Below are 13,504 nucleotides of genomic sequence, written 5' to 3'. Positions count from 1 at the left end.
TTATTTAGTAGTTGTTCTGGAGGACAAACTAAACATGCACATTGTTAAGCCACCATCTTGGCCTGGAATGTATCCCTTCTTCATTGGTACCAATGTCTCACCAAGTATAAACTACTGGAGGATGTGTCTTGTTTTGCATGAAAACAGGGTTTGTGTCCTTGTAATAGTGTTCAGTAAACCCTTTAGGGAAAGTATGCATGGACTTGAGCTAAATAAAAGGAGAGGAGGAATTCTTTGGAAGCTCAGAGAGCTCACATGTTATTTGGAAAGGGTATCCTCTTTGTCTGTTGAGGTGGGATCCTAAATTTAGGACCAAATTGTTCAGGCAGCTAATTTTCTACACCATAGGAAGATGAGCCTCTGGTTCCTAGTCCCCTGTGCTTCTTTTGTGTGTTCTTCTTTCACTCTTTTGACTTTACTGAGTGCAGTATATGATGGATATTAAAGAATCAAGATGAATAACATGACCTCTTTCTCTTCGGGTGCCTATTTTAGCTGCTCCTGAAGCTCTGACTGTCTCTGTGCATGCCACTCACAAATTTCTGTCTCCTGTTCCAAACTCCTTCACCAAACCCATTTCTGAAGTTCAGTATTAAGACCACATCCCAGATGGTGACACAGTTAGACCTGTAGAGAAGCTGAAGTAATTCTGCTCCTTGCCAGAAGGGGTGCATGATATCCCATGATTTATTTAAGTGAAGGGAAGGAGCTGAATGGGCAGTGGGGGTTCAGGGCTGGGAGGGATCCTAAATGGTATTTGGATTTTGGCAGAACGCAGAGAAATCCAGAACATCGAAGAGAACCTCCTACCAGTAGGAAGCTGAATTAAAATCAAGAGAAGTTGGTGGTCAAAATTCAGAATCTTTCTAGACACTAACAAAAACGTGTTTTGCAACAATGGAGGAAAAATTAGTGATCACCTACTAAATTAAATGATCGTGTAGTAATAGGAACAACAAAAATGACAGCAAGATACTGTGAGATACGAATAAGATATAAGCCAAAGGGCTTACGGTTCAGTGGTGGAAGAGAGACCCTCTCTAAAGATATACCTCCTTTTGAGGCACTGACCTTGCTTCTGACACCCTAGCTTGCTTGGGTCTGGGGGCAGTGTGGGAGCTAACTCAGGTGTCCCATCAACACTGCAAACCTTTAGACGTTTTAGACAGCTCATCAACTCCCCTGACCTCATCCTTTCAGCTCCTTTTGCTATCTACCCTCCCCACCTCCCCCATCCCCCCCACCCCCCACTTTTTTTTTCCAGTCTGTGACTAAGATAATCATCACATTACCTGGAGAGGGCAGTAGATCATTTCCCCATCACACAGGCTTTACCTGAGAGCTATTCAGGAAAGCTTTCTGCATGTGCCGTATATGTGCCAGACCCTGTGATGGGCCCCGGGATGCAAAGCTGGGTGAGATAAGGGGCCACTCTGGAGGAGCTCATGGTCTAAAAGGCAAGATAGACATGGAAGCAGAGTGCCCACCGTGGGTGAGGTGCTAAGGCAGGAGGCTCTTCAGGGCACTGTGGTGTCTCAGAACGGTGAGGAGAGGAGAGGCACTAGGAAGAGACTCATGGGGAGGGAGATGCCTGAACTGAGTCTGGAAAGATGAAAGGGTTTTCCCAGTGGGCAAGGGCAGCAAGGTTTACCCAGGCTGGGGAAACAGGGCAAGCACCGCATTACAGAGTGGGCTCTGGCCTGACGAAGGATGCTTGGGAGGTGGGTAGGAGAAGAGACTCAGGAGATGATGGTGGAGTCAGGATTAGAACCCTGAAAGAAATGGGTAGCCACCAAAGGGTTTCAATTAGAAGAATAACCCAATCAGGTTTCCCTTTTATGAAGTCTATTCTTCTAGCTGTGTGGAGGTTGGATTGTGGTGGGGCGGTAAGAAGGGCTGGTCTGGAGGCTGATGGTCAGTGAGGGTTTGATTGAAATAGGGAGAGTGAGAGATAACAGTAAATTCAACTGAGGTGGAAGTGGGGGGCAGTGCAGTTGGGCATGAGGTTGCAATAGCAGGTTTTGGTCTTGGATTGGATAGGATGGGGTGAGAGCAGAGGTCTTCCAGGTTTCTGAATCCAGAGTGATGGTTCCAGCTGATGAGATGGAAAACAGAGAGGAGGAGGAGGCCATCTGGGGAGAGAGATTATGAGTCATTGACTAATATGGGCATCACATCTGCCTTCCATTTCATTCCCAATCTACTTCCTGCTCTAGACCCTTGCTGCTTCTCACTGGTTCTGTGACAGAGGGTTCCTGTCGAGCTTCACAGTGTTCAGTCTTACTTCATGTTGGAATATATTATGAATACTTTACCTTAATACATATTTATTGACAGCCTATTATGTGTGGGTCCTGTGATAAGTTTCTTCCCTCACAGAACTCATGGTCCAGTGGAGAGGATTGGGGTTGAGCATAGAGACAGATAATTAAGCTGGTAGTTGGATATAATGTGAAGAAATGCCCTCAGGAGTGAAGAACTGGGTACAATGAGAACATTTCTCAGAGCAGTGACATTTAAGCTCAACTAGGTGAATAGGGGCTCTCCCAGGGAGGCAGTAGGGCAGGGATGGGGCTGAGGATGGAGAAGAGCATATCCAGGGAGTAGGTGTTTTAAGCAAGACTCTGGAAGTGGCAGTGGGGTGCAGTGCCTGGCCTTGAGATATGCAGGATTATGAGAAAACAAATGGCCTCTACTTCAGAGGACCTGGGAGAAGCCATGTCTTCAAGTGTCTATTAAAGAAAGGAGATGGAAAGGGCATTAAATGACTAATTGAGGATAGAGGGATGTTTGCCTAATGTGGGGGCCTTCAAGAGGGCTAGTGGAGACCTTTGAGAAGATTTGGAGTAGAGGGATAGGTCAGGGAGAGGAAGAAAGCACAGAGCAATTCATTCATTCATCAATAAGTATGTATTGAGTACCTACTCTAGATTGGAAATAGAGTGAACAAGGTAGACAAATCCCCAATCTCATGGAATTTAACATTTTACGGTGAGGAGACATGCAGTACTAAATAATTTCAGATAGTGACAAGTGCTATGAAGAATGGAAAACAGGGGCATGTGTTAGTGCCTGAGGAGGAGCTATTTTAGGTTGGGGGACCAGGGAAAGCCTTGAGAGGTGACATTTAAATGAATAGGAGGTATGTTTCCTCTAGAGAGGAGACAGAAAAGGTAAAGAGACTGTGGGAAAGAATACGTGCCTGGAAGGGATGGCATCTTTGGTGAGAAGTAACCTAATGGCAGTGTGGGCCCTGATGAGTTTAGCTCTCCACAAATGTAGACAGAGACTTGGTCCAGGAAATCTCCAGTGGATGTATAGATCCTCAAACCTGGAAGACTTATACTTCCTAAGAAGCAGGCCTCATCTTTGACAGAGGAAGTTTGGGTCTCTGGAAGGTATTAGAGCTGGTTCGTGTCTGGATTGGCCACCTAGGCTCTGGGGAGAGCCTCCAAATTCTAAGTCAGGGATTGGCAAACTACAGCCCCCTAGTCCAAATCCTGTTTTATTGGAACACGGTCATGCTCCTTCATTTAATATTGTCAGTGGTTGCATTTACCCTGGAAGGACAGAGTTGAGAAGTTGCAACAAAGACCATATGGCTGCAAAGGCTAAAACATTTACTATCTGGCTATTCGCAGAAAAAATTTCCAACTTCTAGATGGTGGCAGGCAGTTTTTTCAGGGGTGGTTTAGGCCTGATCTCTGTGTGCTGAGATGTTAAGGTACCCTCCTGTACTTTGAATCCAAAAGTTAAAGTCCATATCAGTCCTATAAATCTGTGTTAGTCATTAAGCTTGTTCACGTGTGTATGAGAGTGTGCCATGAGCCTGTATGCATCTTCAAAGGGGGGGACTAAGCTCCAGGTTTGGATGGGCCTTCCATGAGTGATCTGTGGGCAGTAGAAGCCAGAAGAAGCCAGAAGGCACCACAGGGGCTGAGACAGTCATTTGAAACCAGAAGCTGGGAGAGGACAGCAGAAGTCATCATGTGTCTTCCCAGCTGACAGAGAAACCCCGGATGTGGATGCCAGCTACTTTTCCTCTGAGAAGGTATCCTCCTGTTGGTGCCACATTAAGGGCATTTTCACGGCCTTAGAATTGTAGCTTGCGACTTAATAAGTCTCCTTATAAAAGCCAACTCATTTCTGGTATATAGCATTCTGACAGCCTAGCAAACTGAAATGCTTTGTTACTGCTGTCCCTTAGCTGTGTTCTGGAGCTTTGAGAAAGATGTTTCTTCTCAAAGAAATCAGTTTTTGTTGATTATACAACAAGAATTGGGGGTTTGAAGACTTGAAGTTTCAAACTCTGCCATCTTGATTGGGACAGAGCCCTGAATATAAGTTTTTTAAAAAGTTCATTCACTCATTTATTCCCTCAGCAAATATTATTGTAACTATTATGAGGCAGGAACATTACTGAAGGAATTCTAATAAAGTTATTTCTCCCTAGTAATCATACTTGGGGATATGGCTCCATTCCACCTTGGGTTCTTTAGAATTGGAGATAGTAGGTTAATTCCAGGTCTAACATTCCAGGCTTGGTTGCTAAGAAGTGATTATTTCTCAGCAGCTCCCAGCAGACACTTCCTCTGTTTCATAGAATCTGGATGTCTTCCTCTAGGGCTGTTGCCCATCAGGTGTGGGTGAGAGAAGTCCTGAAACAGCAATTGGAGGAGGGTCAAGCCTAGAGAGGAGGTGAGTCTGAACATGAAGAGAACTAAAGCAGGAGCCATGCTCTGAATTCAAGAGACATTTCATAAGTAGAATCCTCTTGCCTGGAGGGCTATGGGTGTTATAGGAAAGGCAATCAGTGTTCAAACTAAAAACTTGAGTATTTCCTAGAGATACAGATTATATTTGAGTGGGGAGAAGATAAATTCAATAATGGATGTGTTGTGTTTGAAGTATTGGAAGAAATGGAGAAGTCTAGAATTTAGAAATAAGGGTTTGCAACTCAAATGAGACCTGTGGATAGAGAGTTGGTTACTCTGCAGTTTTTAGACATTCATTATGACTCTTTTTTTAAAACAAGGTTTAAAGTTCACTAATTTTCTGTAGTCCTTCTGAACAAGATAAGGATTTAAAACTCTATTGATCTCTGTACAAATTCACCCTACTCATCTTTTGCATTCTGTTATTTAATGTTTTAGTTCCACCATGGTTTTAACTCCCTCAAGGTAGTTATTATTATATTTTATTGTTTTCTAATTATTCAGTTTTTTAATTACATTTTAATCATCAGTACTTTTAGAGTTACCAAGTTGTCAGTTAGGTTCCTAGCAGGAAACAAGTTACACACCCAAATTAGGATAATTCAAGGAAGGTGTAATTAATTAAAATTAATAAACCAACTCTTTATTAAGGTTTGTATAGGATGTAGGAAGCACAAGAAATAGTGTAATATGCTGGAACTAATAACTCTCAGAGTTTTACCATCCCTAGGTCTGAAAGGATTTGGGGAGGGAACAGTCACGGACACCTGAAAGAAGAGTTGTGTAGATTGCACCATCTTGAGAAAACAGTAACCTCAGAGTTATATACTCAGACAAGGATGACCCTGCAGGGGGATCCAAGAGAACAAATACTCTAAACTCACCATCATCCCTCTCTCCAGGATATTATTTGGGATCGCCATTGGCTAAACTCAATTGGAAGCCAGAGGACAAGGGAGACTTTTAATAGAATGGAGGAGGGTAAAGGGAAGACATGCAGGTTCAAATGCATATATTCAGCATATAAAGCATTTGACTAATTCTTGGTACATAATTAATGCATTTTTTGATCCTGCTCCTCCTTTCCAGGTTTATTTTATTTCTTGCTGAAGGAAGGAAGGGGGTATATTAGTATTAGTACATTGATATTTCTTTCAGTGCGGGCTAATAATAATAAGAAATTTCTTTATAGATCTGAAAATGTCTTCATTTTGCCCTTAATCTTGAATGATAGTGTCGTTGGGTATGCTACAAATGCAACACTATCAATACTTGGAAGATAGTATTCCATAGTCTACTGGCATCTTCTCTGTGTTGTTGGTCAGGTAGTCCTTCCTTTGCAGTTCTTTCATTTTTCCCTGAACCTTTTAGGTTTCTCTCATTTTCCTCTTTCATCCCAATGTATTTAGATATGGATTTATTTTTATTTATCTTGTGTAGAGCTTGGTGTGCTTTTTCAATCTGAGAATTCATGTCCTTAATTCTGGAAAATTATCAGTGATTATCACTTCACTCTATCCTTTTTTTTCCTGTTGAACATATTTTGGAGGGTTTCGTGCTATCCTCAATCTCTCTAAATGTCTTTTATCTTTTTCATCTCTATGTTTACCTGTGCTACATTCCAGGTACTTTAACTTTCAGTTCCTGAGTTCACTTTTTAGCTGTGTCTAATCCACAGTGAATCCTATTTACTGAGTTATTTAATTCAATGTCTACATTTTTATTTTCTGGATCTATCATTTTAAAATATAGCTACTTGTTTCTTTTATATAAAATCCGGAATTTCCTTGTAGTTTCTTTTTTTCCTTTAAAATATTTTGTTATTAAATAAACATATTTAGGGAAAGTGCATGAAACAAATATGTAGAACTTAATGAATTGTGATAAAGCAAAAATTTTTTTATATCTAGGTAAAAAACAGAATATCGCCAGTACCCCAGAAACCTCTATTGTGATTCCTCCTAGTCACTGTTCCTTTGCAAGATAACCAGTAAACTGACTTTTATAAAAATCATTTATCTGATTTTCTTTGAAGTTTTATTAACTAAGTTTGTTATAAAAATTACTTATCTGATTTTCTTTAAAGTTTTATTAACTAAGTTTGCGTCTCTAAAACTTACTTTATATCTGCCTGAGTTTTTAAACTTTTGATGTGTGCAATAATGAAGTATGTGTTATTTATGGCTGGCTTCTTTCACTCGATTTTATATTTGTTAAGATTTATCCATATTGTTGCAGGAAATTGTAGTTTGTTCATTTCAATTGATGTGTAGTACTCAATCATATGAATATTATATAAATATGTCACAGTTTATTTACACGTTCAAATGATGTTGGACATTTGGGTTGCTTTGCTTTGAAGATACTATGAATAATATTCCTGTTAACATTCACGTAAGTGTCTTTTGGTGCAAATAAGCATGCATTTCTCTTAGTGTATCCTTAGGAATAGGTCTTAGAGTATGCATCTCTTGAAATCCTAGTAGATAATATCAAATTGTTTTCCAAAGTGGCTATATCGTTTAACACTCCTATTAGTAGTATATGAAAATTCCCATTGGCCCACATCCTTGCCACACTTGTCATTGTAAGCTTTTTAATTTTAGCCATTTTGGTGCATAAATGGTTCTACTTTCCACTTCTGTAATTCCCAGTGAGGCTGAAGTGTTTATGGACCAGTTGGATATTCACTTTTGTGAATTCCTGCTAAGTTTCTGTTTTGGTTTGCTGAATGTTGCCAGAATGTAATACTAGAAATGGAATGACTTTTAAAAAGGGAATTTATTAAGTTACAAGTTTACAGTCCTAAGGCCATAAAAATGTCCAAACTAAGGCATCCAGATAAAGATCTCTGACTGAAGAAAAGCCAATGTTTGTTGCATTGGAAGGCATGTGGCTAGCATCTGCTGGCCCTTTTTCCCAGTTCCATTGCTTCCAGCTTCTGATGCCCGTGGTTTCCTCTCTAAGTGTCTGTGGGCCTTCACTTAGCTCTTCTGGGGCACAACTCAGGGTTCTGGCTTGCTTAGCCTCTCATGGGAAGACACATGGTGCTGTCTGCTGGACTCAGTATCCACAGACTATCCCTGGCTAGGCATCTACTTTCTCTGTTGGCATTCCAAGCCAATAAGAAATATCTGCAACTCTGTTGGCTCTGAGGTTTCTCCAAAATGTCTCCTCTTTTAAAGGACCCCAGGAAACTAATCAAGGCCCACCTTGAATAGGCAGAGTCATATCTCCATCTAGTCAAAAGGTTACTCCCACAGTTGGGTGTGGCACATCTCCATGGAAACTATCCAATCAATGGTCCCACCTACAACTGGGTATGTTTCATCTCCATGGAAACAATCCAAAGTTTCCACCCCACAATTTTGAATCAGGATTAAAAGAAACAATACTGTCCACACAAGACTGAATCTGGAAAAAGGACATGGCATTTTTTGGGTACATAACAGCTTCAAACTGGCATAGTTTCTTATCCATTTTTCTATTTGTGTTTTTCTTATGCAAATAGATTTGTAGGAGATTGGTATATATGTTGGATAAGAGTCCTTTGTAGATCTTATGTTTGACATATCTTCTTTTACTCTGTGGTTTGCCATTTTTACTCACTTGATGTTGTTTGATGACTAGAAGAATTTTTTTTTTGCTTGAAGATGACAGGGCAGTTTTACTTCAAATATCTGGGGTAAGCAAAGTGAAAATGTGGTATAAAAGGAGTTTATAGTAAACTTAGAAAAGAAGAAAAATGTGAAGTTTGAAGAACTGATAATATAATCGGAGCAATGAATAGGCATTTAAAATATTTTTCTTTAAATATCCTATTATAACATTTACATGTGATTTTTTCTCACTGTTAAATTTTTTTTTCAGGATACAAGATCAATATACAAAAATCTATTGTATGTCTATATACTAGCAATGAACAATCCTAAATGAAATAAAAAAAACAATTCCATCTACAATAGCATCATTAAGAATAAAATACTTAGGAATGAATTAAACAAAAGACATGTAAGACTTGTACTCTGAAAACCACAAAACATTGCTGAAAGAAATTTTAAAAGATCTTTGTTACTATTATTATACAATTTACATCTTTACACATTATAAGTCCACTGACGTGGTTTTCTGATTATCACTTTATGCAGTTGTCTTTTAAATTTTTATTATTTTATTTATTTATTTATTTTTCTGAAAAATAACATATATACAAAAAAGCAGTAAATTTCATAGTGCACAACAACTAGTTACAGAACAGATTTCAGAGTTTGGTATGTGTTACAGTTCCACAATTTTAGCTCTTTCCTTCCTGCTGCTTCGAGACAGTAGAGACTAAAAGAAATGTCAATATAATAATTCAGGAGTCATACTCATTTGTTAAATCCTATCTTCTCTTTTATAACTCCATCATCACCTTTGATCTCTCTCCCAGTCTTTAGGGGTATTTGGGTTATGGCCATTCTGATTTTCATGTTGTAAGGGGCTGTTGATAATATGGGATGGGGGATGGAAATAGTTGATGTTCTGGAGATGCTGGCCCCTCTGCATTTCAGGACTTATCTGGTCAAGGGACCCATCTGGAATTTGTACGTTTCTGGAAAGTTACCCTAGTGCATGGAACCTTTGTAGAATCTTATGTAACACCCTAGGTATTTTTTAGGATTGGCTGGAATGGTTTTGGTTGGGGTTGGCAAGTTATGAAGGTAGCAATGTCTAACTGAAGCATGTGTAAGAGAGACCTCCAGAGTAGCCTCTCGACTCTATATGAACTCTCTCAGCCGCTGATACCTTATTTGTTATACTTATTTTCCACCTTTTGATCAGATGGCATTGTTGATCCAATGGTGCCAGGGCCAGATTTGTCCTTGGGAGTCATCTACCATGCACCAGGTAGACTTTCACCCCTGGATGTTATGTCCCATGTAATGGGGAGGGCCATGGTTTCACTTGCAGAGTTGGGCTTAGAGCAAGAGAGGCCACATCTGAGCATCAAAAGAGGTCCCCCAGAAATAACTCTTAGGTATACCTATAGGTAGGCTAAACTTCTCCACTACATATATAAGCTTCACAAAAGCAAGCCTCAAGATCAAGGGCTTGGCCTGTTGATTGTCCTTAATATTTGACATAGTTCCCTGGTGTTGAAGTTCAATGGTTTCATAATTTTTCTTCCATTCCTCAAGGGACTTTGCCACCACTTTTTGATTATCTGCTTAATATGCTCCAGGATGTTTCCAGGCATTACATTAAGCTATGCAGGATTAAAGGCCCTCATTCTTATTCTGGGCTTCCTGTGTTTTGATTGTTCAAATGATCTATCCAGACAGGTTGAGTTAGATTATATGCTATAGAAAATTTTGGTTCTGGCCAAATCAATCTTTCTTCCTTTGGTCTCAAGGAGTAGATAAGGTTATAAAATATAGTGTCTTCTTTTACCTTAATCCTGACCTGATCAGCTTTGTTCTTATCTCTAAATACCGCTTTATACATATATTAAACAGCCTCTCAAAATCCAGAAATAAAAGTTACCACTCTGGACTAAATGTGACTGCTATAACAGCTTATAAACTAGACCCCTGTTTTCTTATAAGCATTTTCTAAATGAGTCCATACAATAGCTGCTCTTTTGTTTCTGGCTTATTTTGCCTCACCCAGTGTCCTGCAGGTTCGTTCACAATGTTGCATGCCTCACAACAACATTCCTTTTTGTAGCAGCACTATATTCAATCGTATGTATACACCATAGTTCGCCAATCTACTTCTCAGTCAGTGCATCCTTCAGCCACCTGCATTCACAGGCATCATGTATAATGCCCAAAGTCCACAGTCCTTCAACAGTCTCTATTTTAGATAATTTCATTGTTCCCAAGAGAAAGATAACTGGTAGGCACACCCTCACCAAGTAGAACATTGAAACCTCCCCTTAAGTCTTTTTGTCCCTCTCCCCATTATTTACCCTGTTATTGCTGTGGCACTGTTGAGGTTTTCCTGTAAACATAGCCCATAGCATACAATAGCAGTTCCCCCATACCCAGAATTTATGCACTCTTTGTGCAAGATTCACACCTCTGCAGAAGTTCATGAAAGAACTTATTTATATTTGTAGTGTTATTCAGTGGGACACATGGATCTATACAACTCCTTTCAATCATGTTCACCTTCAATATGGTAATAGAACTTATAGACCTGCTAGTGAACTGCCTTCACTTCTATGTAGTACCTTACATTTAAGTTCAACCTCATTAGCTAACGTTTCACCCATCTCTAGTTTCCGTGTATTTCTAGGTCCCCTATATTCTGTATTATCAGCCTCTGATTTTACCTTTACCATGGTCATAAAAGTGGTATCATACAGTCTCTGTCCTTTTGTGTCTGGTTTATTTCACTCAGCATTATGTCCTCAGGGATCATCCATCTTGTCATGTGCTTCAGGATGTTATTTCATGTTACTGCTGCATAGTATTCCATCATATGTGTATACTGTACTTTGTCAATCCACTTGTCTGTTGATGGGCACTTGGATTGTTTCCATCTTTTGACAATTGTGAATAATGCTGCTATGAACATCAATGTGCAAATGTCTGTTTATGTCACTGTTTTCAGCTCTTTTCGGTATATATCAAGTAGTGCTATTGCTGGGTCATAGGGCAAGTCGATACTTAGTTTCCTAAGGAAACATTATGTCTTCCGTAGCAGTTGAACCATTACACATTCTCACCAGCAGTGCAAAAGTGTCCCAATTTCTCCAGATCCTCCCCAACATTTATAGTTTCCTGTTTGTCTACTAGCAGCCATTCTTATAGATGTGAGATGGTATCTCATTCGAGTCTTGATCTGCATTTCCCTTATAGCTAATGAAAATGAGCATGTCTTTTACGTGCTTTTGAGCCATCTGAATATGTTCTTCAGAAAAATGCCTAATCATATCTTTAGCCCATTTTATAATTGGGTTGTTTGTTCTTTTGTTGTTGAGGTGTGTGATTTCTTTGTGTGTACAGGATATCAAACCTTTGTCCGACATGTGATTTCCAAATATTTTCTCCCATTGAGTTGGCTGCCTCTTCACCTTTTTAAAAAATCTTTTTAAAATATATTTTTATTATGAACAGCAAACATTGAAACATTCTTTACATACAAATATTCTTGACATGGTTACAGTCAATGGCTTATGATATCATCACATAGTTGTGTATTAATCACCATGGTCATTTTTTTGAACATTTGCGTCTCTCCAGCGAAAGAAAGACAAAACTCATACTTGTCATATCCCTTACCCCTCCCTCTATTCACCACTAATATTTCAATCTACTCATTTTAACCTTTGTTCCCCCTATTATTTGTTTATTTCTTACACATATTTTTTACTCATTTGTCCATACCATAGATAAAGGGAGCATCAGACGCAAGGTTTTCACAATCTAACTGTCACATTGCAAAAGCTATATCATTATACAATCATCTTCAAGAAACATGGCTACTGGAACACAGCCCTACATTTTCAGGTCCTTCCCTCTAGCCACTCTAATATACCATAAACTAAAAAGGGGATATCTATATAATATGTAAGAATAACCTCCAGAATAACCTCTTGACTGTGTTTGAAATTTCTCAGCCACTGATACTTTATTTCGTCTCATTTCTCTCTTCCCCCTTTTGGTCAAGAAGTTTTTCTCAGTCTCCTGGTGCCAAGTCCCAGCTCATTCTAGAATTTCTGTCCCATGTTGCCAGGGAGGTTTTCACTGCTGGAGTGTTGTTGAGTTGTATGATTTCTTTGTGTATACAGGATATCAAACCTTTGTCCAATATGTGACTTCCAAATATTTTTTCCCATTGAGTTGGCTGCCTCTTCACCTTTTTGACAGAGTCTTTTGAGGTGCAGAAACCTTTGATTTTGAGGAGTTCCCATATGTCTATTTTGTTGTGTTGTTGCTTGTGCTTTGGTGTAAAGTTTAGGAAGCTACTTCCTATTACTAGGTCTTGAAGATGTTTCTCTGCATTTTCTTCTGGAAGCTTTATGGTGATAGTTGTTATATTTAGGTGTTTGATCCACTTTGAGTTAACTTTTGTATAGGGTGTTAGGTAAGGGTCCTCTTTTATTCTTTTGGCTATTGATATCCAGTTCTCCCATGCCCATTTATTGAAAAGATTATTTTGTCCCAGGTCAGTGGATTTAGGGGACCCTGTCAAAAATCAGTTGACCATAGACTTGGTGGTTTATTTTTACACTCTCAATTAGAGTCCATTGGTCAGTATTTCTAGCTTTGTGCCAGTACCATGCTGTTTTGACCATTGTGGTTTATAATAAGTTTTAAAGTCAGGAGTGTTAATCCTCCCACTTTGTTCTTCTTTTTTAGGATGTTTTTAGCTGTCTCTTCCAAATGAATTTGGTAACTATCTTTTCCAGGTCTTCAAAGTAGATTGTTGGAATTTTGGTTGGTACTGCATTGAATCTGTAGATCAATTTGAGTAGAATTGACATCTTAACTATATTTAATCTTCCTATCCATGACAGGGAAATGTCTTTCTACCTATTTAGACCTTCTTTGATTTCTTTTAGCAATATTATGTAGTTTTCTGTGTACAACTCCTTTATAGCCCTAGTTAAGTTTATTCCTAAGTACTTGATTCTGCAGGCCACGGTGCCTTAGGAGGCAGAGTTCTCACCTGCCGTGCTGGAGACTTGGGTTCAATTCCTGGTGCCTGCCCATGCAAAAAAACAACAAACAAACAAACAAAACCTAAAAATGTGATTCTGGCCTAAGTAGTTGATTCTTTTAGTTGCTATTTTGAAT

General features: G+C 39.2%; 1 protein-coding gene across 10 annotated transcripts in view; it reads left to right on the top strand.

The window, feature by feature from the left end:
* The window catches only part of LOC143691340 (maestro heat-like repeat-containing protein family member 1), a 180,858-nt gene that overhangs the window by 13,632 nt on the left and 153,722 nt on the right, over nt 1–13,504 (top strand). For 9 of the 10 annotated variants that reach the window (XM_077169668.1, XM_077169667.1, XM_077169670.1 and 6 more), the window contains exon 1: nt 4,260–4,698. The exons of the other annotated variant lie outside the window; for it this stretch is intronic. The gene's annotated coding sequence lies outside the window, so the exon portion shown is untranslated. Of the gene's footprint in view, nt 1–4,259; nt 4,699–13,504 lie in introns of those variants that run through there. 10 annotated transcript variants of the gene reach the window in all.

This window comes from Tamandua tetradactyla, chromosome 7 (assembly GCF_023851605.1).
Source record: "Tamandua tetradactyla isolate mTamTet1 chromosome 7, mTamTet1.pri, whole genome shotgun sequence".
NCBI lineage: Eukaryota > Metazoa > Chordata > Mammalia > Pilosa > Myrmecophagidae > Tamandua > Tamandua tetradactyla.
The sequence above is the reverse complement of the archived record's forward strand: the minus strand, read 5'-3'. Positions and strand labels throughout refer to the sequence as shown.